This window comes from Loxodonta africana, chromosome 12, assembly GCF_030014295.1.
Source record: "Loxodonta africana isolate mLoxAfr1 chromosome 12, mLoxAfr1.hap2, whole genome shotgun sequence".
In the NCBI taxonomy this organism is placed as follows: domain Eukaryota; kingdom Metazoa; phylum Chordata; class Mammalia; order Proboscidea; family Elephantidae; genus Loxodonta; species Loxodonta africana.
The window spans coordinates 63,892,263-63,919,761 of NC_087353.1; positions in this window are offsets into that span (position 1 = coordinate 63,892,263).

The window sequence follows — 27,499 nt, forward strand, 5'->3', positions numbered from 1 at the left end:
TGTTTAACATGTGCAGCTGCTCTCCAAAAGATTGGAGGGTCCAGTCCACCCAGAGTTGCCTCAGAAGAAGGTCTGGTGATCCACCACTGAAAAATAAGCCAGTGAAAACCCTATGGATCACAACGGAACACTGGTACAGTGCCGGAAGGTGGGCCTCGTAGGTTGGGAGGCACTCAAAACACACAGCGGCTGCAACAATAGACTTAAACATTCCAATGATCAGGAAGATGGCGCAGGACTGGGCAACATTTTATTGTGTTGTTCATGGGATCGCTGTGAGTTGGAGCCAATTCAACGGCAACTGGGAGCTTCATGGGTTTGAACCCCTGTGATAATTTGCATTTCTAACAAGCTCCCAGGCAATGCTAATGATGCTGGCTAGGACCAATTCAGAGAACCAGTAGGATGGAAGTGGTTCTCGAGATTTATTATACGTAAGAATCACCTGAGGATCTTGTTAAACTGTAGGTTCTGATTCAGTATATCTGGGGTAGGATCATTAGCCTCACCTGAGAACTTACTAGATATGTGAATTCTCAGCAGTGGTTTGAATCAGATCAAAACAGCTTGAAGCCCTGATGGCAATTAACAACAACAACAACAACTGCTGTTTATTAAGCACTTGCTGTGCCTCAGGCTCTGCCTAGTTTTCTTTTTCTTTACACTACTTCAAATCCCCACAATTCGACAGTGTATGCCCCATGTATTAGAAGAGGGAACCGAAGCTCAGAGAGGGAAGTAGCGTGCCGAGGGCCACAGATCCAGTCACTGGACTGGCTGATTCAGAGTCGATGCTTTTCCGCCCTCTGTCCTGAGCATCCCACACAGCCAAGATTTGTTCGGCAAATAAAAACTCGTGCTCCCTTCCTGTGTTTGCGTAACCAAGGGTGCTTTCCATAACCCTAAAGACTCCCCAGCCAGCGCGTGACTCATTTCCAGCATGTCGTTTTAAAAAGGCTGAAGAACTTCCCGCGGGCAATGCTGTCATAGCTGATCTGGGGTTTGTCAGAAGACCAGGAAACTATAACCCAGCCTTGACCTGGATGCACATTGAGGTCGCCTGGGAAACTTTACAAAATGCTGGTGCCCAGGCCCAACTCCCAGGACTGGCATTCGATTGGGCCCTGGCATAGGTATTTCTTTTTTTTCTCTGTCTTTTTTTTTTAATTGTACTTTAGATGAAGGTTTACAGAACAAACTAGTTTCTCATCAAACAGTACACACATTGTTCCATGACATTGGTTAACAACCCTACGACACCCCAACATTCTCCCTTCTCAACTCTGGGTTCCCTATTACCAGCTTTCCTGTTCCCTCCTGCCTTCCAGTCCCTGCCCCAGGGCTGGTGCGCCCCTTTAGTCTTGTTTTGTTCCATGGGCCTGTTCAATCTTTGGCTGAAGGGTGAACCTCAGGAGTGAGGTTACTGAACCGAAAGGGCGTCCGGGGGCCATACTCTCAGGGTTTCTCCAGTCTCTGTCAGGCCAGCAAGTCTGGTCTTTATTTGTGAGTTAGAATTTTGTTCTACACTTTTCTCCAGCTCTGTCCGGGATCCTCTATTGTGATCCCTGTCAGAGCTGTCAGTGGCAGTAGTTGGGCTCCATCTGGTTATACTAGACTCAGTCTGGTGGAGGCTGTGGCAGATGTGGTCCATTAGTCCTTTGGACTAATCTTTCCCGTGTGCCTTTAGTTTTCTTCATTCTTCCTTGCTCCCAAAGGGGTGAGACCAGTGAAGTATCCCAGATGGCGCTCGCAGGCTTTTAAGACCCCAAACACTACTCACCAAAGCAAAATGTAGAATGTATTCTTTATGAACTATGTTATGCTAATGGGGCTAGATATTCCCTGAAGATCATGGTCCCCATAGCCCCCAGCCCAGCAATTCCGTCCCTCAGGGAGTTCGGATGTGTCTATTGGAGCTACCATGATGGCATAGGTATTTCTTAATGTCCCCGGAGAATTCCATTGGGAGCCAGGTTTGAGAACCAGTGGCTTGAACAGTCTGTAACCAGGAAGCATCTAGCTACTGCAGCTGGGGGCCAGGAGTGGGCAGCAACATCGGAAGTGCTCATCAATAAAAGGGTATACACCTGAGCCAAAGCTGAGCCAAATCCAGACCAACACCCAGGCCACCAATTATTATTTTGTTCTCTGCATCATACCACGAGAGAAAGGTAGCAAAAGATGAAGCAGGAGACCCTCTTGGTCAAGAGCAAGGCAATCTGGATTCCTGCCGTGCTCTTCACATGGGCAAGTTGCTGAACCTCTTGAAAGCTCAGATTCTTGTGTATAAAATATAGTGAAACCTACCCCACAAAGTTATTAATGTGTGTGTGTGTGTATTTTTTCTCATTCTTTTATAAGCATACATTTATGCACATATATAAATGAAGAAATATATATATATATACATGCACATATATATATTCCCAGACTAAGAGAGGCTAGGAAGAAGGACCCAGCAGCCTACTTCTGAAAAGAATTAGCCCGTGAAAACCTTATGAATAGCAGCAGAACAATGTCTGATATAGTGCCAGAAGTTGAGCCCCTTGAGTTGGAAGGCATTCAAAAGACAACTGGGGAAGAGCTGCCTCCTCAAAGTCGAGTCCACCTTAACGACATGGATGGAGTCAAGCTTCCAGGACCTTCATTTGCTGATGTGGCATGGCTGAAAATGAGAAGAAACAGCTGCAAATATCCATCAATAATTGAATCCTGGAATGTATGAAGTATGAATCTAGGAAAATTAGGAACCTAGGAAAATTGGAAATTGTCAGAAATGAAATGGAACACATAAAGATCGATATCCTAGGCACTAGTGAGCTGAAATGGACTGATATTGGTCATTTTGAATCAGACAATCAATGGTACTGAAGGAAGAAGTCCAATCTGCAATTCAAGATCTATCCTGAAGTACAATGCTTTCAGTGACAGGATAATATCCATACGCCTACAAGGAAGACCAGTTAATATGGCTATTATTAAAACTTATGCACTAACCACTAAGGCCAAAGATGAAGAAATTGAAAAATTTTACCAACTTCTGCAGTCTAAAATTGATCGAATATGTAATCAGGATGCACTGATAATTACTGGTGATTGGAACGTGAAAGCAGGAAACAAAGAAGAAGGATCAGTAGTTAGAAAATATGGCCTTGGTGACAGAAACAATGCTTGATAGAAACAATGCCAGAGATTGCATGATAGAATTTTGCAAGGCCAATGACTTCTTCATTGAAAATACCTTTTTTCACCAACATAAATGGTGACTGTACTCATGGACCTCACCAGATGGAATACACAGGAATCAAATTGAATACATCTGTGGAAAGACACAATGGAAAAGCTCAATATCATTAGTCAGAACAAGGCCAGGGGCCAACTGCGGAACAGACCATCAATTACTCATATGCAAGTTCAAATTGAAACTGAAGAAAATCAGAGCAAGTCCACGAGAACTAAAGTACAACCTTGAATATATCTCACCTGAATTTAGACAGCATCTCAAGAATAGATTTGACTTGTTGAATACTAATCACTGAAGACCAAAGGAGTTGTGGAATGGCATCAAGGACATCATACATGAAGAAAGCAAGAGGTCATTAAAATACAGGAGAGAAAGAAAAGACCCAAATTGATGTCAGGAGAGACTCTGAAACTTGCTCTTGAATGTCGAATAACTAAAGCAAAAGGAAAAAATGTTGAGGTAAAAGAGTTGAACAGAAAATTTCAAAGGGCAGCTCGAGAAGACAAACTAAATTTTGATGATGACCTGTGCAAAGAGCTGGAGGTAGAAAACCAAAAGGGAAGAACACACTCAGCATTTCTCAAGCTGAAAGAACTGAAGAAAAAATTCAAGCCTCTAGTTGCAACACTGAACGATTCAATGAGGAAAATATTAAACGACTCAGAAAGCGTCAAAAGAAGATAGAAAGAATACACAGAGTCACTATACCAAAACAAATTGGTCGATGTTCAACCATTTTCAGGAGGTAGCATATGATCAGAAACCAATGGTGCTGAAGGAAGAAGTCCAAGCTGCACTGAAGGCATTGGTAAAAAACAAGGCTCCAGGAATTGATGGAATACCAACTGAGATGTGTCAACAAATGGATGCAGCACTGGAAGTGCTCACATGTCTATGCCAAGAAACTTGAAAGACAGCTACCTGGCCAACTGACTGAAAGAAACCCATATTTATGCCTATTCCCAAGAAAGGTGATCCAACTTAATGCAGAAGCTATCAAACAATATCATTAATATCACACACAAGTAAAATTTTGCCAAAGATCATTCAAAAGCAGCTGCAGCAGTATATCAACAGGGAACTGCCAGAAATTCAACCCGGATTTAGAAAAGTATGTGGAACCAGGGATATCCATGTTGATGTCAGATAGATTTTTGATGAAAGCAGAGAAAACCAGAAGGATGTTTGCCTGTGTTTTACTGACTATGCTTAGGCTTTCGACTGTGTGGATCATAACAAATTATGGATAACATTGCGGAGAATGGGAGTTCCAGAACACTTAATTGAGCTCATGAGGAATCTGTACATGGATCGAAAGGCAGTCGTTTGAACAGAACGAGGGGATACTGCATGGTTTAAATTCAAGAAAGGTGTATGTCGGGGTTGTATCCTTTCATCATACCTATTCAATTTGTATGCTGAGCAAGTAATCTGAGAAGTTGGACTATATGAAGAAGAACGGCGCACCAGGATTGGAGGAAGACTTGTTAACAACCTGTGTTATGCAGATAACCCAACCTTGCTTGCTGAAAGTGAAGAGGACTTGAAGCACTTACTGATGAAAATCAAAGACCACAGCCTTCAGTATGGATTACATCTCAACATAAAGAAAACAAAACTCCTCACAACTGGGCCAATAAGCAACATCATGATAAACAGAGAAAAGATTGAAGTTGTCAAGGATTTCATTTGACTTGGATCCACAATCAACATCTATGGAAGCAGCAGTCAAGAAATCAAAAGATGCATTGCATTGGGCAAATTGGCTACAACAGATCTCTTTAAAATGTTACAAAAAAAAACAAAAAAAAAAACCAAGATGTCACCTTGAGGACTAAGATGCGCCTGACCCAAGCCATGGTGTCATATGCATGCAAAAGATGCATAAAGAATTAGGAAAACCAAAGAAGAATTTACGCCTTTAAATTGTGGTTGTTGAAGAATATTAAATATACCATGGTCTGCCAAAAGAACGAACAAATCTGTTTTGAAGTACAGCCAGAATGCTCCTTAGAAGCAAGACTTCTTACATTTCACATATTTTGGACATGTTATCGGGAGGGATCAGTCCTTGGAGAAGGACATCATGCTTGGTAAAGTAGAGGGTCAGCGAAAAAGAAGATTCTCAACAAGGTAGATTGACACAGTGGCTACAACAATGGGCTCAAGCATAGCAACAATTATGAGGATGATGCAGGACTAGGCAGTGATTCGTTCTGTCGTGCTTAGGGTCACTATGAGTTGGAACCTATGTGACGGCACCTAACAACATACATAACATGTACACACCTACAGGTACAGGCATATACCTAGGCAACAGTGAACCGAACTGAACCAGGGCTGACCATCCACCCTGCCACAGAGCCGCTCAAGGTTCACTTTAAGATGTGGTGAGGGAAATGACTCCCAGGGCTCCACACAGGCTTGTTAACTGCTGTATTCTACACCAGTCACCTGTGAACAGGGCCACACCCGCAGAAAAAGAGCATTTCGTTGCCTTGCTGGGCCCTATTTCTCATGTAGGAAAGTGAGTTTTGTGCCTTTTTTTTTTTAACTTTTTTAAAATTTTTATTGTGCTTTAAGTGAAAGTTAACAAATCAAGTCAGTCTATCATACAAAAATTTATATACACCTTGCTGTATACTCCTGGAAACCCTGGTAGCGTAGTGGTTAAGTACTACAGCTGCTAACCAAGGGGTCGGAAGTTCGAATCTGCTAGGCGTTCCTTGGAAACTCTATCGGGCAGTTCTACTCTGTCCTATAGGGTCGCCATGAGTCGGAATCGACTCGACGGCAGTGGGTTTGTATACTCCTAGTTTCTCTCCCCCTAATGAGACAGCACACTCCTTCTCTCCACTCTCTATTTTCGTATACATTTGGCCAGCTTCTGACCCCCTCTGCCCTCCCATTTATCCTCCAGACAGGAGATTCCAACATAGTCTCATGTGTCTACTTGATCTAAGAAGCTCACTCTTCACCAGTATCATTTTCTATCCTATAGTCCAGTCCAATCCCTGTCTGAAGAGTTGGCTTTGGGAATGGTTCCTGTCTTGAGCTAACAGAAGGTCTGGGGACCATGACCTCTGGGGTCCTTCTAATCTCAGTCAAACTATTAAGTCTGGTCTTTTTATGAGAATTTGGGGTCTGCATTCCGCTGCTCTCCCGCTCCCTCAGGGGTTCTCTGTTGTGTTCCCTGTCAGGGCAGTCATCAGTTGTAGCCGGGCACCATCTAGCTCTTCTGGTCTCAGGCTGAGGCTGATGTAGTCTCTGGTTTATGTGGCCCTTTCTGTTTCTTGGGCTCATAATACCTGTTTCTTTGCTGTTGTTCTTTCTCCTTTGCTCCAGGAGGTTTGAGACCAATTGATGCATCTTGCATCTCAGATGGCTGCTTGCTAGCATTTAAGACCTCAGACAACACTCACCAAAGTGAGATGCAGAATGTTTTCTTAATAGATTTTATTATGCCAATTGACTTAGCTTTCCCCTGAATCCATGGTCCCCAAACCCCCACCCCTGGTACGCTGGTCTTCGAAGTGTTCAGTTTATTGAGGAAACTTCTTTGCTTTTGGCTTAGTCCAGTTGTGCTGACCTCTCCTGTATTGTGTGTTGTCTTTCCTTCACCTAAAATAGCTCCTATCTACTATCTAATTAGTGAAAACCCATCTCCCTCCCCCGTCCCTCCCCCGCCGTCTCGTAACCATCAAAGAATACACTCTTCTCTGTTTAAACTATTCCTCAAGTTCTTATAATAGTGATCTCATACAATATTTGTCCTTTTGCAGCTGACTAATTTCACTCAGCATAATGCCTTCCAGATTCCTCCATGTTATGAAATGTTTCAAGGATTCATCATTGTTCTTTATCATTGCATAATATTCCCTTGTGTGAGTATAACATAATTTATTTATTTATTCATCCGTTGATGGGCACCTTGGATGCTTCCAACTTTTTGCTATTGTAAACAGTGCTGCAACGAACATGGGTGTGCATATATATGTTGGCGTAAAAGCTCTTATTTCTCTAGGATATATCCCAAGTTGTGGGATTGGTGGATCATATAGTAGTTCTATTTCTAGTTTTTTAAGGAAGCGCCAAATCAATTTCTAAAGTGGTTGTACCATTTTACATTCCCACCAGCAGTGTATAAGTGTTCCAGTCTCTCCAACATTTATTATTTTGGATTAATGCCAGCCTTGTTGGAGTGGGATGGAATCCCATTGTAGTTTTGATTTGCATTTCTCTAATGGCTAATGATCATGAGCATTTCCTCATAAATCTATTCGCCACCTCAATGTCTTCTTTAGTGAAGTGTCTGTTCATATCATTTGCCCATTTTTTAAATTGGGTTATTTGTCTTTTTGTAGTTGAGCTTTTGCAGTATCATGTCGATTTTAGAGATCAGACGCTGACTGGAAATGTCATAGCTAAAAACTTTTTCCCAGTCTATAGGTAATCTTTTTACTCCTTTGGTGAGGTCTTTGGATGAGCATCGGTGTTTGATTTTTAGGAGCTCCCAGTTATCTAGTTTTTTTTTTTTTTTGCATTGCTAGTAATGTTTGTATACTGTTTATACCATGTATTTTTTTATTATTTTATTAGGGCTCCTAGCATTGTCCCTATTTTTCCTTCCATGATCTTTATCGTTTTAGATTTTATATTTAGGTCTTTGATCCATTTTGAGTTCATTTTTGTGCATGGTGTGAGGTATGGGTCTTGTTTCATTTTTTTGCAGATGGATATCCAATTATACCAACACCATTTGTTAAACAGACTGTCTTTTCCCCATTTAACTGACTTTGGGCCTTTGTCAAATATCAGCTGCTCATATGTGGATGGATTTATGTCTGGATTCTCAATTCTGCTCCATTGGTATATGTATCTGTTGTACCAGTACCAGGCCGTTTTGACTACTGTGATGGTGTAATAGGTTCTAAAATCAGGTAGAGTGAGGCCTCCCACTTTGTTCTTCTTTTTCAGTAATGCTTTACTTATCGGGGGCCTCTTTCCCTTCCATATGATGTTGGTGATTTGTTTCTCCATCTCATTAAAAAATGTCATTTGAATTTGGATCAGAATTGCATTGTACCTAAAGATTGCTTTTGGTAGAATAGACATTTTTACAATGTTAAGTCTTCCTATCCATGAGTGTGGTATGTTTTTCCACTTATGTAGGTCTCTTTTGGTTTCTTGCAGTAGTGTCTTGTAGTTTTCTTTGTATCGGTCTCTTACATCTCTGGTAAGATTTATTCCTAAGTATTTTATCTTCTTGGGGGCTACTGTAAGTGGTATTGATTTGGTGATTTCCTCTTCGATGTTCTTTTTGTTGGTATAAAGGAATCCAACTGATTTTTGTATGTTTATCTTGTATCCTGATAATCTGCTGAAATCTTCTGTTAGTTTCAGTAGTTTTTTTGAGGATTCTTTAGGGTTTTCTGTATATAAGATCATGTCATCTGCAAATAGAGATACTTTTACTTCTTCCTTACCAATCTGGATGCCCTTTATTTCTTTATCTAGTCTAATTGCTTTGCTGAGGACCCCCAGCACAATGTTGAATAAGAGTGGTGATAAAGCACATCTTGTCTGGTTCCTGATCTCAAGGGGAATGCTTTCAGGCTCTCTCCATTTAGGATGATGTTGGCTGTTGGCTTCATATAAACGCCCTTTATTATGTGGAGGAATTTTCCTTCTATTCCTGTTTTGCTGAGAGTTTTTATCATGAGTGGACGTTGTACTTTGTCAAATGCCTTTTCTGCATCAATTGATAACATCATGTGGTTCTTTTGTTTTATTTATATGATGGATTACATTAATTGTTTTTCTAGTGTTGAACCATCCCTGCAAACCTGGTATGAATCCCACTTGGTCATGGCGAATTATTTTTTTGATATGGTGTTGAATTCTATTGGCTAGAATTTTGTTGAGGATTTTTGCATCTAAGTTCATGAGGGATATAGGCCTGTAATTTTCTTTTTTTGTGGTGTCCTTACCTGGTTTTGGTATCAGGGATATGCTGGCTTCATAGAATGAGTTTGAAAGTATTCCATCCTTTTCTATGTTCTGAAATACCTTTAGTAGTAGTGGTGTTAACTCTTCTCTGAAAGTTTGGTAGGACTCTGCAGCGAGGCCCTCCTGGCCAGGGCTTTTTTTTGTTGGGAGTTTTTTTGATTACCTTTACAATCTCTTCTTTTGTTAAGGGTCTATTTAGTTGTTCCACCTCTGTTTGTGTCAGTTTAGGTGCATAGTGTCTTTCTAGGAATTCATCCATTTCTTCAAGGTTTTCAAGTATGTTAGAATATAATTTTTCATAGTAATCTGATATGATTCTTTTAATTTCAGCTGGGTCTGTTGTAATATCGCCCATCTCATTCCTTTTTCGGGTTATTTGCTTCCTCTCCTGTTTTTTTGTCAGTTTGGCCTATGGTTTATCAATTTCCTTAATTTTTTCAAAGTACCAGCTTTTGGTCTTTTTAACTCTTTCAATTGTTTTTCTGTTTTCTATTTCATTTAACTCTGCTCTAATTTTTCTTATTTGTTTTCTTCTGGTGCCTGAGGGTTTCGTTTTTTGTTCTCTTTCTATTTGTTCAAGTTGTAGGGATAATTCTTTGATTTGGGCACTTTCTTCTTTTTGGATGTGTGCATTTATTGATATAAATTGACCTCTGAGCACTGCTTTTGTTGTGTCCCAAAGGTTCTGTTAGGAAGTGTTTTCATTCTCATTGGATTCTATGAATTTCTTTATTCCATCCATAACATCTTCTATGACCCAGTCATTTTTGAGCAGGGTATTTTTGGTTTCCAAGTGTTTGATTTCTTTTCCCTTCTTTTTCTGTAATTGATTTCTACTTTTATGGCCTTATGGTCAGAGCAGATGCTTTGTAATATTTTGATGTTTTGGATTCTGCTAAGGCTTGCTTTATGATGTAATTAATATGTGGTCTATTCTAGAGAATGTTCCATGTGCACTGGAAAAGAAAGTATACTTGGGTGCTATTAGGTGGAGTGTTCTGTGTATGGCTATGAGGTCAGGTTGGTGGTGGCATTTAGATCTTCCGTTTCTTTATTGAGCTTCTTTCTGGATTTTCTGTCCTTCACTGGAAGTCGTGTGTTGAAGTCTCCTACTACTATTGTGGAGCTGTCTATCTCACTTTTCAATGCTGTTAGAGTTTGTTTTATGTATCTTGCAGCCCTGTCATTGGGTGCATAAATATTTAACATGGTTATACCCTCCTGGTATATTGTCTCTTTAATCATTATATAGTGTCCTTCCATTAAGTGCTACGGCTGCTAATCAAGAGGTCGGCAGTTCAAATCTGCCAGGCGCTCCTTGGAAACTCTATGGGGCAGTTCTACTCTGTCCTATAGGGTCGCTATGTGTCAGTATCGACTCGACGGCAGTGGGTAGTGAGTTTTCCTTACCCTTTGTGGTGGATTTAACTTTAAAGTATATTTTGTCAGAAATTAATATCGCCACTCCTGCTCATTTTTGATTGTTGTTTGCTTGATAATTTTTTTTCCCTCCTTTGAGTTTTATTTTGTTTGTGTCTGTAAGTCTAAGGTGTGTCTCCTGTAGGTAGCATATAGATGGATTGTGTTTTTTTTTTTTTTATCCATTCTGCCACTCTCTGTCTCTTTATTGATGCATTTAGTCCATTCACATTCGGTATAGTTATGGATAGGTATGAGTTTAGTGCTGTCATTTTGATGTCTTTTTTTTGTGTATTGTTGACAGTTTCTTTCTTCAACTTAATTTTTTGTGCTGAGTAGTTTATGTATTGTCTTTTCCTCTCATTCATTGTGGTTGATTTTGTTTCTTCTGAGTCTCTACTTTTTTCTTGTAATTTATTTTTATGAGTAGAATTTTTAGTTTCCTTTGTGGTTACCTTAATATTTACCCTTATTTTTCTAAGTTTAAACCTAGCTTTTATTTCTTTATATTGGCTTGTCTTCCTGTCCATATGAAAGATGTGTGACTACCTTTCTTAGTCTGTCTTTATTTTTTTAATGTTCTTTTTTTACATAATGACATTGCTGTTTCCTTGTTGTGTGTTTTCATCTTGATTTATTTTTGTGATTTCCCTGTCTGGGTTGACATCTGATTGCTCTGTCCAGTGTTCTACTCTTGGGTTGATACCTGGTATTATTGATCTTCTAACCAAAGAACTCCCTTTGGTATTTCTTGTTGTTTTGGTTTGATTTTTATGTATTCCCTAAACTTCTGTTTATCTGGAAATGTCCTAATTTCACCTTCATATTTGAGAGACAGTTTTGCTGGATATGTGATTCTTGGCTGGCAATTTTTTTCCTTCAATGCTTTATATAAGTCATCCCATTGCCTTCTTGCCTTCATGGTTTCTGCCGAGTCATCTGAGTTTATTCTTATTGTCTCTCCTTTGTAGGTGACTTTTCGTTTATCCCTAGCCACTCTGAAAATTCTCTTTATCTTTGGTTTTGGCAAGTTTGATTATAATATGTCTTGGTGACTTTCTTTTAAAATCTACTTTATGTGGAGTTCAATGAGCATCTTGGATAGATATATTCTCATCCATCATGATATCAGGGAAGTTTTTCGCCAAGAATCTTCAACAATTTGCTTTGTATTTTTTCTGTTATCCCTCCTTGTCTGGAATTCTAATCACTCATAGGTTATTTCTCTTGATGGAGTCCCACATGATTCTTAGGGTTTCATTTTTTTTAATTCTTTTATCTGATTTTCTTCATATATATTGGTGCCAAGTGCTTTATCTTCAGTCTCACCAATTGTGCCTTCCACATGCTCAATTCTCCTCCTCCGACTTTCTATTGAGTTGTCTAATTCTGTAATTTTATTGTTAATCTTCTGAATTTCTGATTGCTGTCTCTCTATGGATTTTTGCAGCTTATTAAATTTTTCATTATGTTCTTGAATAACCTTTTTAATTTCTTCAACTGCTTTATCTGTGTGTTCCTTGTCTTGTTCTGTGTATTGCCTGATCTCCTGCCTAATCTCGTTCCTGATGTCTTGATGAGTTCTGTATATTAATCTTTTGTATTCTGCATCCAGTAATTCCAGGAAAGCACCTTCATCCAGAAGATCCCTTGATTCTTTTTTTTTGAGAGCTTGTTGAAGTGATCATGGTCTGCTTCTTTATGTAATTCGATATTGACTGTTTCTCTGAGCCATCTATAAGTTATCGTATTAGTTTAATTTCTGTTTGCTTACTGTATCCTAGCTTCTTGCTTTGTTTTGTTTTGATATGCCCAAATAAGTTGTTTGAGTGAATTAGCTAGATTATTTTTGCCTTTGAAGGTCTGACGTCCTGTCACTAGATGGCTAGGTCTGCTATCAGGTATATCAGTCTAGGAGTCCATTCATTTTTCTTGTATGGATTCAGCTCAGGTGTCCAGGTAGCTGGTCATCAAGTGTGTGGCACAGGCACTGTCCTACAGTCTTAGAGGAGCAGGGGTGATTGGTGTAGGTACCAGTATCTGGTTGCAGCAGGGGGTCATGCTCTGAACAAGGCAGAGGACTGACAACTCTTCCCTGAGTATCTGAGGAAAGCATGTCCCTGTTCCCGAAAGCGTACAGGTGGGTGGGTTCTGCAGGCAGACCATGGGCACCCAGTGCTTTTGGTTGTGAGGACTGGGAGGTACCAGTTACCCTTGGACTCCTGTTGTGGGTGGCTGAGTGGCCTGAGTGGAGCCACCAGTTCTTAAGCCCCTGATGTGGGTAGGTGAGGACCCTGTTTAATAGGCAAAGTGGTGTTAAACATCAAACACCCACCTCTCCACTGCACAGCTGAAATGGTTGTAGCCTGCCAACAAGGGCCTGTTCTCTTGAAGTAGGCCCACACAGGTCCGTGCAGGAGGAAAAGGTATTCAAAGTCTATGGAGCGTTTATGCCTGGACAGAAGCCACTTCTGTCCTGAGCTCCCCAGGTTAGTGGAGCTGGCAAATTATCCTCTCCCCCATTTGTGAATTTATTCCCTCTCCAAGGCCACAAGAATGGCTCAGGATGCTCAGCAGGACCTATCTCAGGCCCAGGGAAATCAGCAGCCACTGAAGCCAGCTTGGGTGCTGGGGGCGCAGTAAAATATATGTAAGTACTTAGCTTTTGCCGAGAGTGCCGTTCTTCTCTGGTTCCGAAGGTGTGAGTAGGCTGTGCAGCTGGCTGCTTCTCCCAGAGGAAACAGTGGTCAAACACTACCAGCCCACTGCAGTCGCTCCCAGGAATGGTCCCTGAGGGACCCTGGCAATTCAGGTCCAATAACTCCCCTCTGCTTCTGAACCATCTCTCCCTCCCCCTGCCGCTCAGACCATTTTCTAACTTTGCCTTTGATGTTCAGGACTCTTAGCTTGTCATGAATATAATCATTTCACTTGTTTTTTGGGGTCTTGGTTGTAAGAGGGATCGCTGGAAACATTTGGCTCTTTCACCATCTTGACCCTGCCCCCGAGTCTTGTGCTTTTTAAGGTTTCCAACAATAAAGGACAAAACCCTAGGCTATCTATATCTCATTAAAGCCATCCCTCCTGGGCTTCTTCCAGCCCAGCTCACCTGTTGTTAACTGATTTAAATACAGAGCTCAGTCCAAGTTAGGGACAGAGAAAAAGCACAGAATTAGGGGAAATTTCCAAGTTTTCTTTGCCTCAGAAGCACCTTCAGAACCTTTAGTAAGCTTTTTTATATTTCCTTTGATACACTTTAAATAAGAGATTCTGATTCCATGTTTGTGGGAGGGGCCCAGACATCTGCATTTTAACAGGCACCCCTGGCCATCTGATGCTACTTTTAGAGAAATACCAAGCCTCACTCTAAAGGTTCCACATTTTACATTGCTTCAACAAAAATTTACTGAGCACCTACCATATGCCAAGCACTGAGTCAAATGTCCAACACTATCTGTCAGTTTGTTCTACTGCGGTGGCTTTCATGTTGCTGTGATGCTGGAAGCTATGCCACTGGTATTTCAAATACCGGCAGAGTCACCTGTGGTGAACAGGTTTCAGCGAAGCTTCCAGACTAAGACAGACTAGGAAGAAAGGCCAGGCAGTCTACTTCTGAAAATTAGCCAATGAAAACCTTATGGATCACAGAATATTGTCCAATGTAGCGCTGGAAGATGAGCAAAAACATACTAAAGATCACAAAGATGGCAGAGGACTAGGCAATGTTTTGTTATGTTATATATAAGGTTGTGATGAGTTGGAGCTGACTCAGTGGAAACTAACAATGACAACACGCTAATACCTAGTCCAAGGTGGCAACATCATAAGGGCACTACAGATGACAGCAGTTTTGGGGTCTGTTTTTCCTCCTGCACCCATTCCTCAGCTCCCAGCCTGTGCTCCGAACGCTTCGATTTCCCAATTCACCTCACATTCTTTCCTAATCTCATTCCAAAGCACCATCGGCAAAAGGCAGATCATTGAAAACTCTCTGTGGGGTTTCTTTGATTTCAGTTATCCCTCCCCCCTCTTGCCTTGGAGTAATCTCTAGCTCATCTGAGCAATCTCGAAACTTCTCATGTGGAAAAAAAAAATAGACTACTTGGGATGAGGCACTTTCCAAGCTGCATGCTAATAAGTGGTGCTCTTATTGTTATTATATTTGCTTTCAAATCAGCAAGAATTCCGATTAGATTGTGTAGATGGGGGACAATATTAGCCAGTGGCATAGAGAAAATAAAAGCTATTCTTAGAAAATCTATCTCCTGATTAGACCCTGATGCTAATTGGATAGTTGATGTCAGTGGATAATCATGAGATGATGTTAGCTGGTTCTTCGGGGGAAGCTGTAAGAGAACATGAGGGTGGATGTGCACCCCAAAAACCTGTTGCCCTTGAATTGATTCTGACTCATAGTGACCCTATAGGACAGAGTAGAACTGTCACATAGCATTTCCATAGAGCAGTGGATGAATTTGAACTGCTGACCTTTTGCTAGACCAGGGCTCCATTCCAACCAGAAAAGACAACCAAAAAACCCAAACCAAAACTGTTGCCGTTGAGTCAATCCCAACTCACAGTGACCCTATAGGACAGAGTAGACCTGCCCCACAGGGTTTCCAAGGAGCGGCTGGTGGATTCCAACTGCTGACCTTTCAGTTAGCAGCCTGAGCTCTTAACCACTGCACTACCAGGGCAGAATATTAACCAAGCCTTTCTTGTGCAGGCCTTCTTCAACTTCAACACCCCTCAGCTAGTACTTCCAACGTGGGACCTGTGCCAGGCACTTCCTAAATATTATGCATGGGGTAGAGTAGAGGGTGAGTTATGAGCACAGGCTCGGGGCCGGCACATGTTGGGTTCAAGTGTGGTCTTTCCCATTTCCTATGTGACCTTGGGCAAGGTACTTACCTACTCTGGGTTTACATGTCTTCATCTATAACCTGGGGGAGATGATACTACCTACCTCAAAACTTTGTTGTGAGCATCAAATGAGACGATCTATGTAAAAAAAAAAAAATTTTTTTTTTTTATGTAAAAGATTTAGAGCTTTCGTGGGACATGGCGGCTGTTCCATAAATGTCCATGAAATCATCTTACTTAATTCACACAGTAACCATTTCAGGCAGGTAGTAATGTTACATCCTGTTACCCTCCCATGCTCTTATCCCTTTGGTGACTAAGGTGTGCCTGACCCAGGCCATGGTCTTTTCAATCACCTCATATGCATGTGAAAGCTGGACAATGGAGAAGGAAGACTGAGGAAAAACTGATGCATTCAAATTGTGGTATTGGCAAAGAATATTGAATATACTGCGGACTTGCAGAAGAATGAACCAACTAGTGTTCAAGAAAGTACAATCAGAGTGCTCCTTAGAAGCGAGGATTCTGAGACTTAATCTTGCTTACTTTGGACATATCGTCAGGAAAGACCAGTGGCTAGAAAAGGACATTAAGTTGGGTAGAGTCATGAAAAAAGAGGAAAACCCTCCTTGAGATGGATTGACACAACAGCTAAAACAACAGGTCAAACATACCAACAATTGTGAGGCTGGCACAGGAACAGACAGGTGACTCGACAGCAACTAACAACACCCCCCTTTTTCTACATACTAATACTGTAGCTCAATGAGGTTAAAGAACTGATTTGAAAACCCAAAGGTAGAAAGAGTCTGAGCTGGGATTTGAACTCAAGTCTTCCCTATGCAAGGCCAATATTCTTCCTACTATACTCATAACCTTGAAAACGTGGCCGAAAACCAATGACTGACCATCATGAAGACTTGCAACTGACTGAATAATAGCATTCTAGGATGTGGGCGGGTAGATGGATGGATGGACAGACCAAAGAATCATAACCAACCTGAAGACACATCCGCTGTGTTCAGTTCAGCAACACCATTCATACATTTAGCAAATATATACTGAGCTCCTAAAAGTGCTACCAACTGGGTTAGACAGTGAAAACACAATGGTGAGCAAAAACCTACACAATTCTGTGTCCTTGCGGAGATTGCAATTTAGTGGAAGGGGGTGATATTATGCAAGTAATCGGCAAATAAATGTAACACTACAACTGTTACTATGGTAAGGAAGCGGTTGCTCTGACTCATGGTGACCATGTATATAACAGGACCTGCACCATCTTCATGACCATTGGTATGCTCTATGATAGTAGGATTATCATTAGCTGATTTTCAGAAGTAGATCACCAGGCCTTTCTTCTTGGTCTGTCTTTGTCTGGAAGCTCCACTGAAACTTGTCTATCATGGATGACCCTGCTCGTATTTGAAATACTAGTGGCATAGCTTTCATCATCACAGCAACACACAAACCACCACAGTTCGACACACTGATAGAGAGGTGGTAGACAATGGTAAGGTACAAGATCCCTATCTTTACAATGTATATATACTTGGGGTCCCTGACCTAGCCTGAGGGTCCAGAGAAGGCTCCCCTGAGTAATAATAATTATGGATACTTTTATAGAACTTTGTATGTGCCAGACACCTCTTTTTTTGAAGTTTTACACATAATCCTTACAGCTGTCCTATTATATAAAAAATAGTTGTTAACTATTATACCTGTTTTAGAGACAAGGAAACTGAGATGTCAGAAACTGTACGTGATATACTTGCCCATGGTCACAGGGCTTGTAAATGGCAGAACTGGGATTCAAATCCAGGCAATTGGCTCCAGAGTCCATGCACTGACCCATGCCGAGGTCCGAGGATGTGTTAACTAGTTAACTGAGGGCATTAACTAGGCAAAGGGAAGAGGAAGGAGTGCCCCAGGCAGGGGAACAGCAAGCACAGGTTCTCTTCTGCTGCTGGAAACATGGAGAGAGCTGGGCTCTGAATGCAGCTGGGAGGAGCTAGAGCCAGCGGGGGTGAGGGGGAGCACAGGAAGTGGGGGTGCTGAAGAGCAAGGCAGAGGGGGATCATTAAAGCCTTCAGGCTGTGTTAGTGGTTCTGGTCTTTAACTTAAGAGCCATGGGTATCCACTGAATTTTTTTTTAAGGGAGGCCACATGGTTAGAAGAGCAATTTTAAAAAAGATTCCTCTGGCTGCTTTGTGAAGAGCAGACTGAAAAGTATCAGAAGAGGAAGCAGGGAGCCCAATGTTAAGAGAGTTCTGTTATTATCCAGGAGAGAGATGACAGAGGCCTGGAAGACAGGGATGATGATAGAGTTGGAGAGAAGCTAACACGTTCAAAGCTATTCAGGAGGCAAATGGGCAGGACTTCGTGATTGATTGGTGCTGTGAGTGAAGAAGAAGGAAAATTAAATGCTTACTCATTGGGTTAAGGACACGGAGATGTGCTCACTACATCCAAGATGGGTCCAAAGAAAAAGAAATAGGGAGACATTTGACAACAGGTCGTGATCTCAAATGACTCAACAGGTTGTAGTTTAATTGGGATAAATATAAGTGCTTGCAGTTCCAGACCAAATGCCCACTGTCTAGGAACATGATAGGGATGTTATTTATAATCTGCAGCATGATGCTGGGGTTTGAGTCAACTGAAATACAATATGAATCATTATGACATGGCCAAGAAAAAGACTCATATTAGCTTAGGTTGTCTCCCTGGTAAGAGGGAGACACATATCCTTGTCTCTTCTGAGATGATCAGATAAGACCTAGACTACGACAAATGCAATCCAGAACGTCACACACTCAAAGAATTGACAGACCCCACCTTGTCTTAATGGTATCAAGGGTGCTGAGGTGGGAAGGTTAAACATTGAGCATTTATTTTCTGCCAGGCACTTGCTGTACTCATCCCACAATGGCCCCCAATTCTTCTCCTGACCTTGTGATATTTAATGCTGCTGATGAGGGACAGCAGCTCAAATAGCAAAGTGACTTGCTGAAGTTAGTGTAACTAGTAAAACACAGAGAAATTTCAACTCAGACCTGTCTGACGCAAAAGATTATGCTTTTCTCGCTACTCTGCAATGTCTCCCAAGGTGAAAGACAAAGAGCTAATAAAATCAGGGGACATTTAGCCTCGGCAAAGAAGACTTGGTGGAACTTGATGTTTATCTTCTGATACTTACCTCAGACTCCTCATTTGTAAAATGGGGATAATAATAACGCCTTCCACATAGGGCAGGCTTACCTGGGTGGTGCAAATTGTTAGGCAGTCAACTACTTAACCGAAACAGTGGCTTAAATCCATCCACAGACACCTTGTAAGAAAAGATTCTGAAAGGTCATAGCCTTGAAAACTCTATGGACTTCAGTTCTATTGTGCACACCTAAGGTCTTCATGAGTTGGAATCAACTCGAGGGCAACTGGTTCGGATTTTATAGGGTTATTTTAGAAATGAATGACATAATGTAGTTAAAGTACTTAGTACTGTGTCTGACACATAGTTTTTGTATGCTGTTGAGTCTATTCCAACTCATAGCGACCCCATAGGACAGAGTAGAACTGCCCCCACAGGTTTCCAAGGAATGGTCTCAGGAAGTGGTGAGCTCCCTGTCACAGGAGTTACCCAAATTTGGCTGGACGACAACATGCAGAAAAGACCTGCCTAGAGGAGAATGAAGAACACCAAAGACACAAGGTAATTATGAGCCCAAGAGACAGAATGGGCCACATAATCCAGAGATTACATCAGCGTAAGGCAAGAAGAACTAGATGGTACCCAGCTACAACTGATGACTACCCTGACAGGGAACACAACAGAGAACCCCTGAGGGAGCAGGAGAGCAGTAGGATGCAGACCTCAAATTCTTGTAAAAAGGCCAGACTTAATGAGACTGGAAGAACTAGATGCTGCCCGGCCACAACCGATGACTGCCCTGACAGGGAACGCAACAGAGAACCTCTGAGAGAGCAGGAGAGCAATGGGATGCAGATCCCAAATTCTCATAAAAAGACCAGACTTAATGGTCTGACTGAGACTGGAAGGACCCTGGTGGTCATGGTCCCCAGACCTTATGTTGGTCCAGGACGGGAACCAGTCCCAAAGCCAACTCTTCAGACGTGGATTGGACTGGACAATGGGTTGGAGAGGGATGCTCGTGAGGAGTGAGCTTCTTGGATCAGGTGGACACTTGAGACTATGTTGGGATCTCCTGCCTGGAGGAGAGATGAGAGGGTAGAGGGGGTTAGAAGCTGGCAAAATGGACACAAACAGAGAGAGTGGAGGGAGAGAGCGGGCTGTCTCATTTAAAAAAAAAAAAAAATTTTTTTTTTTTTTAGGGGGAGAGTAATTGGGAGTATGTAGCAAGGTGTATGTAAGTTTTTGTGTGAGGGACTGACTTGATTTGTAAACTTTCACTTAAAGCACAATAAAAATTATATATATTAAAAAAAAAAGACCAGGCTTAATGGTCTGACTGAGACTAGAAGGACCCCAGAGGTCATGGTCCCCAGACGTTCTGTTAGCCCAAGACAGGAACCATTCCCAAAGACAGGGATTGGACTGGACTGTAAGATAGAAAATGATACTGGTGAGGAGTGAGCTTCTTGGCTCAAGTAGACACGTGAGACTATGTGGGCAGCTCCTGTCTGGAGGGGAGATGAGACGGCAGACGGGGTCAGAAGCTGGCTGAATGGACACGAAAATAGAGGGTGGTGAGGAGTGTGGTGTCTCATTAGGGGGAGAGCAACTAGGAGGTATATAGCAAGGTGTATAATCAATTTTTGTATGAGAGACTGATTTGATTTGTAAACTTGCACTTAAAACACACACACACACACACACACACACACACACAAAGACCTACCTATCACATTGAGTTACACAACCTCCAAGGGCCCTTTAAACTGAAAATCTGATTCTACCTCCCCCACCTGCTCTAAACTGACAATCTTTGTTGTGATGGGGAATAAATCTAGGGCACCTGCTCCAAAAATAGATGCAGAGTAAGGAGGGGCGGGGGAGGGGAGCTGGGGTTTGGTGTACGTCACTCTCCCCTTGACTTATTCCTCATGTATGTCCCAAGGCCAGACAGAAGCACGGAACAGGGGAGTGGGTCATTCTGACCCGTTTTTTGACCTTCTATAATATCTCACCTTGAGCCCTGTCCTTCAACGTCAGGCCCCGCTCACTCGATCTGGTTCTTGGAGACCCAAAGGGACTACCAGTTAACCAGTTTAGCCGGTTCTGACTCATGGTGACCTCATTTTTGTCAGGGTAGAACTGTACTCCACAGAGTATTCAAGAACTGATTTTTTGAAGTTGATTGCCAGGTTTTCTTCCTAGCCACCTCTGGGTGGACTAGAACCTCAAAATTTCAGACAGCAGCTGAGCATGTTACTGTTTGCACCCCCCAGGGGCTCCATCCAAAGGGAAGAATGCTCCACCTCTAGCCAGAGCATTCACCCCAGGAACAATTTTCTTACCCTCTCTACTGGCTGATTCAGAATTTTCAGAAGTCATCAATATTATAAGGATACTGGGCATCTGCTCTTAAGTGCTTAAGGCAAATTCACCCTTGAGATCGTACTCATAATGGTAATTAATTGACATTGAGGCAACATGAGAGCTTCTTAAAGATAGGGACCATGTTTTATTCATCTTTGTATTTCTCAGCATAGGGCCTAGGACATAGTACATTTTCAATGAATGTATAGTAAATGAATACATGAGAGAATAAGTAAATATCTGAATGACAACACCAACTCATTTATTCACTCATTCAACAGGTGTTCATCCACCTGTTTCAACTCAGCTTGATTTTTACAGGAGAGGGGTATACGTCAATAAAATTGGTAGGGTGTGGGTACAGGTCCAAGAAATATCTCCAGAGTAGAAAGCGTTTCAAAACTTTAGGTGATAAAATTGTCATTTAAATGTCTGTGGCCAGGGTTTGAATGGATGCAGCATTTGATCACATGTAGCAAAAATGGAGAACGGAGACACAGTTGAATTGTCTTGGCTGAATGAAGTTAGACATATACTCAGCTCTTTCTTTGGTAGTTTTAAAATATGCCACCAAGAGGTGAAGCTTAATTCCCTCCTCATAAGTGTGGGCTGAACTTAATGGCTCACTTCTCTTGAAAAGAATATGGTGGAAGAGCTGGTTTGTCACTTCTGAGACTAAGTTTTAAAAGGCATTGCAGCTTTCTCCTTGCTCTCTCGCTCTCTGGGATCACTTGTTCTGGGGGAAAGCAAGCTGCCATATTGTGAGCAAACTCAAGCAGTCCTAAGAAGACACCCATGTGGTGAAGAACTGAGGCCTCCAGCCAATAGCCAATGAGGAACAGAGGCTTTCTGTCAACAGCCATGTGAGACAGCCACTATGGAGGCAGATTCTCCAGCCTTAGTTAAGCATTGAGATGACTGCAGCCCTAGATGACATCTTAACTGTGACCTCAAAGGAGACTCTGAGCCAGAACTACTCAGATAAAAACAAAAACCTCAAACCTGTTGCTGCCGAGTCTATTCCAACTCATAACAACCCTATAGGACAGAGTAGAATTTCCCCGTAGGGTTTCTGAGAAGCGGATGGTTGATTCAAACTGTTGACTTTTGGTTAGCAGCAGAGCATTTCACCACTGCACCACCACGGCTCCGCCCAGATAAACTGCTTGCAAATTAACGACCCACTTTGAGATAGTAAATGCTTGTTGTTTGAAGCCACTAAGTTTTGGGGTAATTTTTTTTTTTTTTTTTTGCAGCAATAGATAATTGATATGGATTTTGATCTCACACCATGAACCAAATTTTGTACTTATCAGGGTTCAATCAGAGAAGATGGATGGATGGATGGATGGATGGATGGATGGATGGATGGATGGATGGATGGATGGATGGATGGATGGACAGACAGATGGCTAGAGAGAGGGAGATAGATAGTTGCCTAGGTAGGCAGGTAGGTAGATAGAGATAGAGATGGAGATGAGAGAGTGAGAGAGACAGACAGATCTGGGACAGGAATTTGACCTCACACACTTGTGGGAGCTGGTTAAGCAATGTCTGTAAGGCAGCTGTCTTCACACCCGGCACTGAAACTTGAAGGTCACAGGGTGGCCATCCGGAAGGGCAGATATGAAGTGGGAGGGTAAAGGCCCACTGGACCCTGGGAGGAGGGACTGGACCTGCATCAGTTCTCAGTGCCTCCAACCTTGATGATGTGGGTGTCCTGCAGGAAAAGCTGGTGTGCTTTGTCATGGAGTAAAACACACCTGGCCTAGGAGTCAGTGAAGGTGAAGAAGGGTCCAGAGCATGATGGAGCAGTTGTAGGCGTGTCTGCCACCCCACATGGACAAGCAGATACGCAACAATGTGTGGGAGCCAAAGAAGTAAGTGCCTGCCCTGCTCTTCCAGCATGAAAATGAAACAGTTGCTTTCACCCTTTGAATGTCCTGTGAACATCTCTCTTGTTGCGCTCCCTGAGTACAAGCCCATCATGCTCTCTCAAGCGCCTTCATCCACGCCCACAGTTGTAATTACGACTGTATCTTGGTGTCTCCCAAATTAGCTCAATCCTTTTCCTGTGCTACACACAGGGCTTTATCTTTAGGGAGGTCCCCACAGTAGGGACAAGTAGACACATAAAGAGACAGAGAACATGCTACAACGGAGATGTCTCCATAAAGCTATACGAGTTCAGTTAACACAGAACTACCATATGACCCTGCAATCCCAACCCTAGGTATAAACCCAGAAGAAGCGAAGGCGGGAACAAAACAGATACCTGTACACCAATGTTCACCACAGCACTATTCACAATAGCCAAAAGGTGGAAACAACCAAATTGTAAACCAGTAAATGAACAGACAAACAAAATGTGCTATATACCCACAACGGAATATCATGCAGCTGTAAAGAGAAAGGAAACTTTGATATGTGCCACAGCACGGGTGAACATTGAAAACATTATGCTCAGTGTAATAATTCAGTCACAAAAGGACAAATGCTCTACAATCTCACATGAAATAAGCAAGTATATAAAAACCAAAAATTATTAGTGGATGGCATTGAGTTTATGTTAACGGTGGTGGGATATTTTGGAAAAGAATAGTGATAATGGCAGCACAACATGAAAACTGTAATCAGTGTCTCAGGTTATAAGTACGGAAGTCACTGTATTGGTGAACGTTGTGGTGTGTACATTTTCACCACAGTAAGAATATTTTAAAAAGAAGGAGATACATGTTGAAAAAAAATTATAGGAGCTCAGAAGAGAGGGCTGCTTGCTCTGTCTGGGGGACTGAAAGGAATTTTTGGGGTGAAATGTGAGCCAGGCCTTAAAAGATAATTATGTACTCATCAGATGGTTAGAGGGTATTCATGAAGTGGAAACATTTTTTTAAATAATTTATTTTATTTTTGTTGTTGTTGAAAATATACAGTAGAACATACACTGATTCAACAGTTTCTACATGTACAATTCAGTGACATTGATTATGTTCATTGAGTTGTGCAACCATTCTTACCCTCCTTTTCAAGTTGTTCCTCCCCCAGTAACATAAACTCAGTCTAAAGTCCCTAGCTAATCTTTCCAGTTGCTGTTGTCAACTTGATCTTCTTAAAAGATCACAATGCTCAAGGCAGACATTCTTTACTAGTTAAGCTAAAAACTATTGTTTCGTTTAAAAAAGACTTCAGGGTACGTTTTTAGTTCAAGGTTTAAAGAAGGTTATGTCAGAGCAATTGTTTCGGAGGTTCATCCAGCGTCAATGACTCCAGAAAGTCTGGATTCCATGAGAATTTGAAATTCTGAGTAAACAGTATTTTTAAAGACCCAAATGTTTAAAATGACAAGGGGCATCTGGGAGGTGATGACAGGGTTATTGTGTCCGGATCAGCACCTGTGTGTGAGGAAATGGTAGGAGATAAGGTTAGAAAATCAGGTTTGCCAAGATCAGATCAGGAAAGTCCTTTTCTGGACATGTGAAAGATTTTGGCCTTTACCCTATAGGCAGTGGGGAGCTATTAAAAGTTGGGGGTGACCTGGACAGATCATATTTTAGAACAACCTCTCTGGCAGGCATATGGAGAAAGAAAGGTGGGTCGACATTGGAGTCAAGGAGACCTGTTGTCAGGCTGTCACGGTAATTCATGTACACCAATGTTCACTGCAGCACAAGAGAAAATGAGACGAGGGTGGGCGGGTGGAGAGTGAGAGGCAGGTAGGAGGACAGGCCAGGAAATTAATGAAGATCATAGGAGGGAAGAAGAGAGAAGAAGTGAGAATTTTGATGACTGGGAAGCTGATGTCTTCTACTCTGAGACAGGAAACTTGATTCTAGAGCCCTAGTTCGAAATGTGGTATTAGTGAAGAATATTGAATATACCATGGACTGCCAAAAGAACGAGCAAATCAGTCTTAGAAGAAATAAAACCAGAATGTTTCTCAGAAGCAAAGATGGTAAGACTTCAGCTCACTTTTAGTTTGCTTTATCTTTAATGAATACATGTGGGCTTCCTGCCCCTGATCTTTATCCTTTGTGGCCAAACATCAGAAATGTCCAAAACCAGGGAAGTGCTCTCTAGTGGTGAAAGCAATACCCACACTTACACGTCTCTCTCTCTCTCTCAGTAACTCTCCCCTGAAGGTCATCATGAAACATGGTTTGTTAAGGTGAGGACAAGAGATTGGGAAAGACATAGAAATTTGGTTTGCTGTGTAACCTTTATTAGTGAATGTGAGACACCTTGAAGGAGCCCTGGTAGTACAATGGTTAAAGTACTCAACTGCTAACTAAAAGGTTGATGGTTCAAACCCACCCAGTGGCTCCATGAGAGAAAGACCTGGCAATCTGCTTTCGTAAAGATTCCAGCCAAGAAAGCCCTATGGGGCAGTTCTACTCTGTCACATGGGGTCACTATGAGTCAGAATCAGCTTAACAGCACCCAAGGGCAGCAACAAAGTGATACCGGGGGTTACAGAGCCTCCTCTGCTTGTCGATGGCACTGAAATGGATTTGTGTCACCCCATTGCCTATTCTGGTGTTGGTTGTACCTCTTGAAGTCAGCAGTATCTGCTCGGGTTCTGAGCCAGACTGGACCCTGACTTCTCTATATTTTCTGAGGACTCCAGGGAGTCCACAGAAGCACCTTCTGGAGCTACAACATTTGAATTTTCCAAGTAGGAAGTCCATGTGCTTGTCCTTCATAGTGTTTGTGGCAGAAGAGACAAGAGTGGGACCAGGAACTGTTTGATGTGAAGATGACATTTTTTTCCTTCCAACTCTTGCCGTGCATGTTTGCATAGAGGCCTCAGCAGTCAGAAAAACAAGAGCAGAGAGCACATCTGATACTCTGGTGGATTAATTACTTTTTTATGTGGCCTTTCTAGCCATGGTCTTGTAATTCCCACCCAGGTGATTGTGTGATAGGGTAATTGTGGCCTACCAAGGGAATTGGTCAGTTTTGCCTTAAAATACAGCCAATTCCAGAGCAGATGGGGGGAGCCCACCACCACCAAAGGAGAGGCCCAGCAGCAGGAGATGACACGGTGGGCTTCCCAGCCCACGGAGGGAAAGCTGAGTGCCTTTGGGGAAAGACTCAGGGCTAGGGAGAGGCGTACCTGTGAGCACGGTTGGGAAGAGGATATCCTGATGAAAGAACTGTATCCTGAGTGTTCCTGAGCTGAATTGTAACTGTTACTTCCCTTATAATAAACCCCATAATTGAGAGTATGTATTTGAGTTATGTGTGGCCATTGCAATGAACTGTCCAACCCAGCAGAAAAGCAGAGAGTGCTGTGGGAGGGATAGTTGGTGTCAGAATTGGTAAAGATGGCAGACAGAGAAGGCATGTCTGACCCCTGCCTCACAGGAATCAGCTTAGGCTGTTAGTTGTGGTTCTCCTTCCCCCATGTGAAGTTAGAGGAGGTCAGACACTGCCCTCATGCCATTTTTACAGATGCCATCGGCTACTGGGCCCCCAGCCTCTGAAATGGTGACCGGGATTTCTTGTCTACTTAGGAAGAAATGGAGAAGGCGGGGCTGCCTGCAGTACTGCTGAGTTAAGAAGAGCAAGGCAGCTATTTCTTCCTCCAGCAGGAACAGAGGCAGAGTGAGAAAGGAGAAAGAAGGGCGTTCTGAGACTTCTGGCATGTCAGCAGGTAGTGGGCATAGGGAAAGTTGGGCACTTATTTCAGCAAGGGAAAATAAAGACTTTCAAGTAAGAAGATCCTGGATCTGCCAACATTCATGCTGTATGTCAGCTCTTGCTATACCAGCATGCAGAAGGCTTTGCACAAAGCTCCTCAAAACCTTCAGCACCTTGGAGAGTGAGAAGGAAAGGCTGTGGTCATTCTTCTCGGCCAATCTATGAACCTGTAATTCACGGGTCATTCTCACCTCTATGGTGTCCACAGTAAAGCTGGGGTCAGGTGGCCTGGGCTTCCAGCCACTTTATAAAGGAGCTGTTTTTTCTTTGAGATGCTGAGCATGACTGCTGAGTTTTGGAACTAGAAAGTACAAAAAGAATTATCCTTTTGTACTGTATGGTTGGAGGACCTGGATAGTGCAAGTGATTAACATGCTCAACTGCTAATCCAAACGTTGAAGGTTGGAGTCCACCCACAGGCACCTCAGAAGAAAGGCCTGGCAATCTATTTCTGAAAAATCAGCCATTGTAAACTCTGTGGGGCACGGTTGCAGTCTGACATATATGGGATCGTCATGAGTGGGAATTGACTGGACAGCAACTGATAACTGATTCTGTCTGGTTAACAATGCCTCTGGACAATGCTGTGAAGCAGGCAGGGTTGGAGTTTAAAATCCCCATTTCACAGATATGCATGAGAAGACTGAGAGAAGAATCAGGGAAGGGGAGTAATTTGAAAATCTCACTGTATTAGTTTCCTAGGACTGCTGCACAAACTATGTGGCTTAAAAGGAGCCCTGGTG